This window comes from Cervus elaphus, chromosome X (assembly GCF_910594005.1).
Source record: "Cervus elaphus chromosome X, mCerEla1.1, whole genome shotgun sequence".
NCBI lineage: Eukaryota > Metazoa > Chordata > Mammalia > Artiodactyla > Cervidae > Cervus > Cervus elaphus.
This window is the reverse complement of record NC_057848.1, coordinates 108,165,717-108,178,355: the sequence shown is the minus strand read 5'-3', so window position 1 is coordinate 108,178,355 and position 12,639 is coordinate 108,165,717. Positions and strand designations below refer to the sequence as shown.

The 12,639-nt window shown below is 40.7% G+C and overlaps 1 pseudogene; it reads right to left on the bottom strand.

The window, feature by feature from the left end:
- Nucleotides 1-5,850: 5,850 nt before the first annotated feature.
- On the bottom strand, nt 5,851-12,069 carry LOC122690441 (annotated as a pseudogene).
- Between the last annotated feature and the right edge of the window lie 570 nt (nt 12,070-12,639).

Genomic DNA, 12,639 nt, shown 5'->3' with positions numbered 1-12,639 from the left:
GCTGCAGTCTATGGGGTTGCAAAAGTGTTGGACATGACTTAACAACTAAACAACAACCTCAATAAAGCTGGGGAAAATTGTTAAGGTAGTAAATATTATGTTATATGTATACTACCACAATTAAAAATAAATTATAGTAAAAGTAATATCTCTAATTGTATCTCTAGTAGTGAGTAAATATTGATTTGTTATTATTACTTAAGCTATACCTGTTATATGTATGAAATACTTAATGATATTTTTCAGAAAGCTAGTAATTTATAAAGATGTTAATTTCCCCTAATTTATAAATTTAACAGAATCCCAACAGATAGACCTACATGGTTTTTTATTTGATTGTTAGTTTTTAAGTAGACAATCTGATTTCTTAGGGAAAAAAAAAATATATATGTAAAAAAAATGCAGAAAATCTCTGAAAAAGAAAAGCAACTAGGAAGAAATTTTTACTCAGTGCTTTTAATGTTAAAAGGTGTTGGACTTTGACAAATAGCTTTTCTGCATTAATTGAGATAATCATGTGCTTTTCCCTTTAATTATCTTAATATAAATTATGTTAGCTTTTTTGTGTGTGTTGAACCACGCTTGCATTTCTAGAATATTTCCTACTTGGTCATAGATATAATCATTTTAATACCATACTGGGTTATTTTACTGAGGATTTTTGGATCTATACTCATATGGGATATTGATCTGTTATTTTTGTTTCTTGTAATACTTTTACCTGGCTTTAGTATCAGGATAATGCTAGCCTCATAAGATGATTTCCAAAATGTTCCTTCCCTTTCTCTTTTTGGAAGGATTTGAAAAGGATTGGTGTTATTCTGTTTTAAATGTTTGGTAGAATTCACTAGTGATGTCATCTGGTCCTAGACTTTTCTTTGTTTGGAGGTTTTTATTACAAATTCTAGCTCTTTATTATTATAGGACTGTTCAGATATCCTATGTCTTCTTGAGTCAGTGTCTATAGTTTGTGTGTTTCTAGGAATTTTTCTATTTCATCTAAGTTATCTATTTTGTTGGCATATAATTGTCCATAGTATTTCCTTATAAATCTTTCAGTTTCTATAATGTCAGTACTAATGCCTTCACTTTCATTTCTGATTTTTCAGTAATTTGAGTACACTTTCATTTTTCATAGTCAGCCTAGCTAATATTTTGTCAATTTTATTGAGTTTTTGAAAAAAACTTTAATGTCTATTGATTTTCTCCATTCTCTCTTTCATTTATCTCTAACCTTTATTATTACCTAGCTTCTGCTATCTTTGGATTTAGTTTTCTCTTCTTTTTCTAGTTCCTTAAAATCAAGCAATGAATTTGAGAACTTTCTTCATTTTTAACATAGGCATTCATAGCTATAAAATCTCCCCTGAGCACTACTTTAACTAAATCTCATAAATTTTTCTATTTTTGCATTCATGAAAGTATTTTCTAATTTCTTCTTTGAATCCTTGATTATTTAGGAGTGTGATCTTAATTTCCACAGAGTTGTGAATTTCGAATTTTATTTGTTATTAATTTCTAATTTCATACTATTGTGGATAGAGGAGATATTTTGAATGATTTCAAACTTTTGCAATGTATAAGACTTGTTTTGTGGTCTGACATGTCTATCCTGGAGAATGTTTCATCTACACTTGGGAAGAATGTGTTCTGGTGTTGTCGGGAAGAATGTTCTGTATACATTTTTAGGTCTAGTTGGTTTATAGTGTTGTTAAAACCCTCTATATCTTTATAATTTATCAGCTGTCCTATTCATTATTGAGTGAATTATTGTATTCTTCAACTACTTTTGTAGAAGAGTCTATTTCTTCTTTTAAGTCTGTAAGTTTTTGCTATGTGCTTTTTGGACTTCATTATTTGGTATATATATGTATTTATCATTGTTAAATCTTCTCAATAAATTGACCATTTTATCAATATATAATGACTTTTTAGACTCTCAGAAATTTTTATTCTTAAAGCCTACTTCTTTTTATATTCCCAAACTGAAACTCTGTACTAATTAAAGAATAACTCCCCATTTCCCCTTACCTCAGGTCCTGGTAACAATTATTGTACTTTCTGAATTTATTAATTTAATTCTTCTAGGGAGGGAGGCCTGGCATGCTGTGATTCACGGGGTCGCAAAGAGTCGGACACGACTGAGTGACTGAACTGAACTGAACTGAACTGAGGTACATAAATGAAATCATATATTATTTGTCCTTTTAAGTCTGGATTATTTCACTTAGCATAATATAGTCAAGGTTTATCCATGATGCAGCATGCATCAGAATTTCATTCACTTTTAAGGCTGACTAATATGTCATCATATGTATATACCTCATCATATGTATATACCACATATGTACATATGTTAGGTATGGACCTAACAGAAGCAGAAGATATTAAGAAGAGGTGGCAAGAATACACAGAAGAACTGTACAGAAAAGATCTTCATGACCCAGATAATCACAATGGTGTGATCATCCACCTAGAGCCAGACATCCTGGAATGTGAAGTCAAGTGGGACTTAGGAATCATCACCAGGAACAAAGCTAATTGAGGTGATGGAATTCCAGTTGAACTATTTCAAATCCTAAAAGATGATGCTGTGAAATTGCTGCACTCAATATGCCAGAAAATTAAGAAAACTCAGCAGTGGCCATAGGACTGGAAAAGGTCCGTTTTCACTCCAATCCCAAAGAAAAGCAATGTCAAAGAATGTTCAAACTACTGCATAATTATACTCATTTCACATGCCACCAAGGTAATCCTCAAAATTCTCCAAGCTAGACTTCAACGCTACTTGAACCATGAACTTACAGATGTTCAAGCTGGTTTTAGAAAAGGCAGAGGAACCAGAGATCAAATTACCAAAATCCGTTGGATCATAGAAGAAGCAAGAGGATTCCAGGAAAAACATCTACTTATGCTTCATTGATGACGCTAAAGTCTTTGACTGTGTGGATCACAACAAACTGGAAAATTCATAAAGAGATGGGAATACCAGACCACCTTACCTGCCTCCTGAAAAATCTGCATGCAGGTCAAGAAACAACGGTTAGAATTATACATAGAACAACAGACTGGTTCCAAATTGGGAAAAGAGTATATTAAGGCTGTATATTGTCACCCTGCTTATTTAACTTATATGCAGAGTACATCATGTGAAATGCTGAACAGGATGTAGCTCAAGCTGGAATCAAGATTGCCGGGAGGAATATCGATAACCTCAGATATGCAGATGGCAGAAAGTAAAGAAGGACTAAAGAGCCTTTTGATGAAAGTGAGAAAGGAGAGTGAAAAAGTAGGCTTAAAACTCAACATTCAGAAAACTAAGATCATGGCATCTGGTCCCATCACTTCATGGCAAATAGATGGGGAAGCAATGGAAACAGTGACAGACTTTATTTTTGGGGCCTCCAAAATCACTGCAGATGGTGACTGCAGCCATGAAACTAAAAGATGCTTGTCCTCAGAAGAAAAGCTATGAGCAACCTAGACAGCATATTAAAAAGAAGAGACATTACTCTGTCAACAAAAGTCTGTCTAGTCAAAGCTATGTTTTTTCCAGTAGTCATGTATGGATGTGAGAGTTGGACCATAAAGAAAGCTGACTGGCGAAAAATTGATGCTTTTGAACTGTGGTGTTGCAGAAAATTCTTGAGAGTCCCTTGGACTTCAAGGAGATCAAACCAGTTCATCCTAAAGGAAATCAGTCCTGAATATTCATTGGAAGGCCTGATGCTGAAGCTGAAACTCCAATAATTTGGATACCTGATGTGAAGAACTGACTCATCTGAAAAGACCCTGATGCTTGGAAAGATTGAAGGCAGGAGGAGAAGGGGACGACAGAGGATAAGATGGTTGGAGGGCATCACTGACTCAATGGACATGAGTTTGATCGAGCTCTGGGAAGTGGTGATGGACAGGGAATCCTGGCGTGCTGCAGTCCATGGGGTCACAAACAGTTGTACACAACTGAGCGACTGAACTGAAGTGACTGATGGATGTGAGACTTGGACTATAAAGAAAGCTGAGTGGCGAAGAATTGATGCTTTTGAAATGGTGTTGGAGAAGACTCTTGAGAGTCCCTTAAACTTCAAGCAGATCAAAGCAGTCAATCCTAAAGGAAATCAACCCTGAATATTCATTGGAAGGACTGATGCTGAAGCTGAAACTCCAATACTTTGGCCACCTGATGTGAAGAACTGACTCACTGGAAAAGACCCTGATACTGGGAAAGGTTGAATGCAGGAGGAGGAGGGGACGACAGAGAATGAAATGGTTGGGTGGCATCACTGACTCGATGGACACAAGTTTGGGCAAGCTACAGGAGTTGGTGATGGACAGGGAAGCCTGGTGTGCTGCGGTCCATGGGGTCGCAAAGAGTCAGATATGGCTGAGCTACTGAACTAAACCAAACGGATACACCACGTTTTGTTTATCCATTGATTTGTCAGTGGAAATTTGGGGTGTTCCTACTTTTTGGCCATTGTGAATAATGCTCTATGAACATTGGTGTGCTAATGTCTGAAGCTTTGCTTTCAGTCCTTTTGGATATATACCTAGAAGTGAATTTGTTGAATCATGTGGTCATTCTATATTTGATTTTCCTAGGAATTGCTATACTGTTTTCCTGCACCACTTTACATCTGCACTACACACAAGGATTCCGATTTCTCTATATCCTCACTAACACTGGTTATTTTCTGTTTTTATTTATTTTATTATTTTAAAACAGTATTCATCCTAATTGTTATGAAGTGGTATCTAATTGTGCTTTTGATTTGTACTAATCTAATAATTAGTGATGTTGAGTGTATTTCTGTATGTTTATTGGCCATTAGTGTATCTTCTTTAGAGAAATGTCTAATCAGGTAATTTTCCCTGTGTATTTGTCTTTTAAATTATGTCGAAAAAAGTCAAGGTTCAAACCTAAAATACAATACTGACTCTTATTTCTATTTATATCATACCTTTACCAGTGTTTTTTATCTCTTTGTAGTCTTAGGTTACTATCTTTTTTTTCAGTCTGGGTGACTCCCTTTAGCCTTTCTCATAGTGCTGGTGTGCTAGTGACAATTCTCTTAGCTTTTATCAAAGAATGTCTATTTTCTTTTTTGTTGTTGTTGTTTCCCTCTTGGGCCTGCTTTTATGGGGACAACCTAACAGAGGGCACAACCTGTAGAAAACTAGGAACAATACATACATATATATTATACATAGAGAAGCAATTCTGTAAAGTCAGGCCCCGCCCCCTCCATCTGCTGAGGCTGAGGAGTTAGGCACTGAGTCAGTCAGCAGCTCTTTCGGTGGGTACGCGCACATCTGAGGGAAGGAAGAGGGTGCCGAGAAATGCTGATCAATGGCATGACCTATTTACAGGAGATGAGGAAAAGCCAAAATGGAACAAGGGTTTTTTTTTTTTTTTTTTTAAAGAAAGAATAAAAACCCAGGCTGAGGCAGGGGCGTGAGGAAAAGGTAAAATGAGAGATGGATTCTGAAAGGGAAGGGGACCTGAGAGGGGTCTCACTTCCCTTGGTCAAAGCCCCTTTAACTTTAGGGTTAAAGTGGGGGAATGGAGTTGATATCACTTAGAAATCAGGCTGCCAGCAACACAGCTCTGGTCTCCAAAAGATGAAAAGTAGTAAAATTTTGCCCTCCAGTCAAAACATTGGAATACTGTGTGTGTGAGTGGGGTGAGGCTGAATCTCTGAGATGTCAGTACAAGGCTTCCAAGGTGTGGCCCTGGTAGGGCAGGAAATCTGTCTCTAGGCTGGTAGAGGGCAGGGTGAAGTATTGATGACAGGGGAGGAAGGACAATCAGAGGGGATTAATTATTGTTCAGTCAAGGGATGATTCCTGTTAAGTAGAATTGGAATTCCTCAGTGTTTGCAAGTATCCTTCCAGTTCCAAGATCTGAAAAATAAAGGAAAGAAGGAGTCAGGCTTAGGCATGGACATGGGCCCTGCCCTTCCTACCCCCCTGGAGGGGACATGACCTTGAGCTCCCAGTCAGCAGCATGACTTCTCGTTCTCCCTCCAGGATCCACAGGATGGGTGCTAGAGAGGGGCTGACTTGCTGCTGCCTCCTGCCCCTAGGGCACCCCTGGGCCTACTTTGTCCAGGAGCTTGTCCATCTCCTCCTTCCTTAGCAGCTCTGACTCCTCCAGAACCCAGTGCTATGCTGTCTTCTTTTTCAGGATATTGGTCTCCTTCTGCTGGTAGTCCTTGATGAGACACTCAGCCTTGCTGTACTTGTGCTCTAGGGCCTGGTACTGGGCCTGGGTCTCCTGCAGGTGCTCACTCACAGCATTTCATGGGCCCTGGGCCTTGCCCCCGTAGCCCTCCGACTCTTCCATGTGATCCTTTTTCTCCTTCACACTGTGTTCCAGCTGGGCCTTCTCTACCCACCAATGCCCCTTCTCCTGCTCCAGGCTCTGCAGTTTTCTTTTCAGCTGCTGTATCTGTATCTCAGTCACAGCATGCTAGATCTGGAGCTCCTTTAACTTGTGCACAGCTTCTCAGGCTCCATGTCCACAGGGGACAAGGCATCCTGGTTCTCTGCCAGCTGAACACCTCAATGGCCATGTTGCCACCTGGGAACATGGGGCTCAGCTCCTCAACCTCATCAGTGGCACACTCTCCCATCTCCTTGTTATCCTTCCCCTCCCCATACTGGGCTTATCTCTGCTCCATCATTTTCTGCTGCCATTGCACCTGTTTCCAGGGTCTGCTAAGTTAGCTGGGCCACCTCACCTGGCTGCTTCTGGCCAATCATAAACTGCATGCAGCCCTTGGTGTTCCAGAGCATGGAGGCTGCAAAGTTCTGGGTCACTCCCACCAGATTCATTCCATCCATCTCCATCAAGAGATCATTCACCTGGATTCTGCTGTCCTGATGGACCACACTGCCGTCAGTCACGGTCTTGATGAACATGTCCACCTTCTCTAGGCCCATGTCTGTCCATGCCCCATGCCAACAGTGCAGATGCCCAGGCCCTTGGCGTCCTTCTCCCACTCCACAGGATACAGCTCCAGCCTTTCCACCTGCTTCTCCAGCTGTACTCAGCAGAGGCCACCATGGGATCCACGTCCTTGTTGCAATGATGGTCATCCTTGTTGGAGTAGGTGTTGAACACTGGAATGGGCTCTATGCTGAAATGGGTCTTCTGGCTCAGGGCTGGGTCGCTTTCCTCTGAGAGTCCTGGGATCTCCATGCACCCTGATTTGGCTCATAGAGGGGCTTCCCTTCCTCCTCGTCTTCTTCATTGTCCTCCTCCAGGGTATTGCCCCCAGGAGTCCTCCCCAATCCCACTATAGGCACTCATGTCCACCAAGTCCTCCTTCTTGGACTCGTACCTCTTTGGGGATCATGTCCTGGCTCAGCCATCACCTACCCCTCTCAGAAACCACCAGGGTCGCCACCTCCTCCTCGGGGGTTGCCTGGGCCATCAGCCCCTCTGGCAGGGGCTGGCAGTAGTTGCCAAGGCACAGCTATTCTCCAGGGCTGCATGGGCTGTAACCTCCTCCTGGATAATTTCCACGGGTGCCACCTCGGCCTCCAACTCCCTGCTTCCCTCCAACTCCACAGGCTTAATGAAGCCCCTCCTGGGGCTTGAGAGGCACCAGGCAGGGGCCACTCGGTGCTACAGGGGCTGCTGTCCTTCAGAGACACACTCCTGGGGTGGGACATTCCCCGATGGGACAGGCAGTAGCAGAGGAGGCTGAAACACCAGGGACCACTTGCTAACCAGCTTCAAGTTGACCTGCGGAGCCTCCTTGGCCCCTGCCCTGGGCAGCCTGGACCCACAATGGAGGCCAGTCCTTGAGTCAGGCTCAAGGTCTCTATTTGGTTTATTTTTATAATTTTTATATTCTCTATCTGGTGACACATCATTCTCCTGGGTTTCTCTAGTTCTTTGTTTATGGTTTCCTCTAGCTCTTTGAGCATGTAGGAAACAATTAACTTAAAAATCTTTGTCTAGTAAGTCCAATGCATGTGCTTTCTCAGTGCTATTAATTTCCTTTTTTTTTCTCTCTATGAATGTGACTTTTCTCCCTATGAATGCAGGCTTCCCTGGTGGCTCAAATGGTAAAGAAACTGCCTGCAATGCAGGAATCCCAGGTTCGATCTCTGGGTCTGGAAGATCCCCTGGAGAAGGAAATGGCTACCCACTCCAGTATTCTTGCCTGGAGAATTCCATGGACAGAAGAACCTGGCTGGCTAGAGTCCATGGGGTTGCAAAGGGTCAGACACAACTGAGCACCTAGCACTTTCACTTCCATAAATGTGACCTACTTCATTGTCTCTTTCCATAACTTGTCATTTTTGTTGTTGAATACTGGACATTTTGAATATTATAATGTGGTGACTCTGGAAATGAAAGTAATTCTCTCCTCAGGATTTATTTCCTGCTTCCTGTATATTCTTTGTTTAGTATGGCCTCTGAAGTCTCTGTTCTATTAGCCTGTGGTCAGCTAGTGATTTAACAGAGATGTCCTTAAATTCTCAGAGTTGAAAGAATGATAGTAAAAGGAGAAAAGAAAAAAAATCCACCCTGGTCTTTATAGATTAGTTCTGTGTCAGGACACTTCTTTAATTCTTAGCCAGTCCATTTACAACTCTGGTTTAGTTTTTGCTTCCCCCTTGCTATGAGCCTAAAGATCAGTGGAAAGTAAACATTCAAGGCTTTCTCAGGTGTTTTCTGAGATATGACCAGCCCTGGGCATGGGATGTTGTTGTTCAGTTGCTAAGTTGTGTCTGACTCTTTGTGACTCCATGGACTGCAGCATGCTAGGCTTCTCTGTCCTTCACTACCTCCCTGAGTTTGCTCAAACTCATGTCCATTAAGTTGGTGATACCATTCAACCATCTGATCCTCTTTTGCCCCCTTCTCCTCCTGCCCTCAATCTTTCCCAGCATCAGGCTCTTTTCCAATGTGTGGGCTGTCTGCATCAGATGGCCAGAGTATTGGAGCTTCAGCTTCAGCATCAGTCCTTCTAATGAATATTCAGGGTTGATTTCCCTTAGGATTGACTGGTTTGATCTCCTTGCAGTCCAAGGGACTCTCAAGTCTTCTCCAACACCACAGTTCAAAAGCATCAGTTCTTCTTCACTCAGCCTTCTTTATGGTCCAACTCTCACATCTGTACATGGCTACTGGAAAAACAATAGCTTTGACTAGTCATACCTCTGTTGGCAATGATGTCTCTGCTTTTTGATATGCTGTCTAGGTCTGTTATAGGTTTTCTTCCAAGGAACAAGTGTCTTTTAATTTTGTGGCTGCAGTCACCATCCACAGTGATTTTGGAGCCCAAGAAGATAAAGTCTGTCATTGTTTCTATTTCTCCCCCATTCTATTTGCCATGAAGTGATGGGACAAGATGCCATGATCTTCGTTTTTTGAATGTTGAGTTTTAAGCCAGTTTTTTCATTCTCCTCTTTCACCTTCATCAAGAGGCTCTTTAGTTCCTCTTTGCTTTCTGCCATAAGGGTGGTGTCATCTGCATATCTGAAGTTATCAATATTTCTCCCAGCAATCTTGATTCCAGCTTGAGCTTCATCCATCCAGCCTGGCATTTGCATAATGTACTCTGCATATAAGTTGAATAAGCAGGGTGACAATATACAGCCTTGACGTACTCCTTTCCCACGTTTGAACCAGTCTGTTGTTCCATGTCCAGTTCTAACTGTTGCTTCTTGACCTGCATACAGGTTTCTCTGGGGGCAGGTAAGGTGGTCTGATAGTCCCACCTCTTGAAAAATTTTCTACAGATTGTTGTGATTCACACAGTCAAAGACTTTAGCCTTATCAGTGAAGCAGATATTTTTCTGGAATTAACTTGCTTTTTCTATGATCCAATGGATGTTGGCAATTTGATCTCTAGTTCCTCTGCCCTTTCTCAATCCAGCTTGTGCATCTGGAAGTTCTTGGTTCACATACTGTTGAAGCCTAGCTTGAAGGATTTTGAAAATTACCTTACTAGCATGTGAAATGAGCACAATTGTGCAGTAGTTTGAAAATTCTTTGGCATTGCCTTTCTTTGGGATTGGAATGAAAACACCTTTTCCAGTCCTGTGGCCACTGCTGAGTTTTCCAAATTTGCTGGCATATTAAGGGCAGCACTTTCACAGCATCATCTTTTAGGATTTGAAATAGCTCAACTGGAATTCCACCACCTCCAATAGCTTTGTTTGTAGTGATGCTTCCTAAGACCCACTTGACTTCACACTCCAGGCTGTCTGGCTTTAGGTGAGGTGATCACACCATCATGGTTATCCAGGTATTAAGACCCCCCCACCTTTTTACAGTTCTGTGTATTCAGAAATGGTAATGACGTAACAGAAGCAGAAGGGCATGGGCATGGCTTTTCACCTCCTGTTTATAAGTGGATGATTTTGAAGGCCTTATTTCCCAAAGTTGTTCCCTGCCCCAGCTTTTCCTCTCAGACTTTTAGCATGCATATTTTCTGATGGAATTGTACTCTTTTGCCACAGATAACAACTTGTTCATTTACCTTTCAATACTTTCCAGGAATGACCTCTATTTAGCCACTTTTCCAAACTGAGATTGTTCTGAGCTAGGAAAAATAAAGGCAATGCCTGCTCTGTTCCTTCCAGAACCAGATACCCACAAGAGGAACACAGGCTGTCATCAAGACAGTCACTGCACCTGGGAAGAGTTTGGAGCAAGGCTAAGTTAAAACTAAAAAGTTCTTCTACCATGTTAAAATGGACTTTTTCCTGATTCATCATTCACTTGGTTGCTGCAATCCATTGACTACTTTCCAGAGTTCTGACAAAGTTGATTCAGACAACTTTGCTTAGTTTTCTTTTGGTGTTTCCAAGAAGTGATAGGTGCTTGAAGCCTTCTACTTTTCCATTTTCGCTAACATTTGAAATTCTTTTTTCTTTAATTATTTAATTTATTTTAATTGATGGATAATTACTTTACAATATTGTGGTGATTTTTGCCATACATCAACATGAATCAGCCACTGGTACACATGTGTCCCCCCATCCTGAGCCCACCTCGCACCTCCCTTCCCACCCCATCCCTCTGGGTTGTCCCAGAGCACCAGCTTTGGGTTCCCTGCTTCATGCATTGGTCATCTCTTTTACATATGGTAATATACATGCTTCAATGCTATTCTCTCAAATCATATTACCCTTGCCTTCTCCCACATGGTCCAAAAGTCTGTTCTTTACATCTGTGTCTCTTTTGCTGCCTTGCATATAGGATCATCATTACCGTCTTTCTAAATTCCATACATATGCATTAATATATTGTATTGGTGTTTTTGTTTCTAATTTCACTCTGTATAGGCTCCAGTTTCATCCACCTCATTAGAATGGATTCAAATGTGTTCTTTTTTACAGCTGAGTAATATTCCATCATGTATGTGTACCACTACTTCTTTATTCATTCGTCTGCTGATGGACATCTAGGTTGCTTCCATGTCCTAGCTATTGTAAACAGTGCTGCAATGAACATTGGGGTTACATGTGTCTCTTTCAACTCTGGTTTCCTTGATAACACCTGAAATTCTTAATAATATTTGAACTGTGAGTCTCCCACTTTGCTTTTGTACTGTGCCCTGCAGGTTAGGTAACCATCTTTGCCCCTAAAACTTTCTAACCATTTTAATAATTTTTCTGCCTCTTATTCTTGTCACTATAGAGCATTCTTATAAGTAAGTCCATGCAGGCATCTTTCCCTGGTGCTAGATTAATACTCAACTGAGAATCATCACAACTATGACAATGAATGCCCTCAGTAATAGTGTGGATAATATCAACAATATTTATTCTTATGTCCAAGACAAATTTTGGGAATTTTTAAAGTATCTTCTGAAACTAAAGAGTAACCCTCAACTGAATTTGCTAACTCCAACTAGGATCCTGGATATCCCCTCAAGGAATGAGGATTTTTAATTTAATGCTATTATATGACTTTATAGATCAGCTTTCATAGGCCTCTGTCTTCAGCAACTTCCCAGGGAATTCTTTTATGTAACTGATAATCCAAGACACTTCAAATAAAAGAAAGTCTTACCTTCCTGATTGTTCATCTAACTCCATACCACACATTCTTCCCTCCTTCTCCCCAAAATATTCAAAGGTTTAAATTTTTGGGTGTCTCCAGCCTTTTCATTATCTTAGTCACAACCAGTGACTACCACCACCATTACCAGCAACAAATTATAGCATGAGATGGATTAATTTCTACTCCACTTTGTATCAGTTAAGATACTTTCAGCTGAAAATAGGAGAAGACCAACTCAAATGCCCTACATGATGAGGAAATTTAGTATCTCACATACCAAAGTCTTCAGAGATAGGATGGTTTCAGCACTGGTTAACTGAGTGATTTATGGCATTATGAAAGACCCAAATTCTTTCTGTATTTCTGCTATGTAATTCTTACTCTGTTGATTTGTCTTCTAAAACTGACTTTCATCATCACCCCATAATAACTGCTACCAACATAGGCATAGCATGTAGATGGCAATATCTCAAAGTAGAAAAAGCTTTTTCTCCTCAATCTTGGTAAGCTCAGAGAAATTGTACCCAGAAACCACTTCCTTAAACCAATCACTGACTAAGGAAATGAAGTTACCATGATTAGTTTAGACGAAGCAAAATTTATTC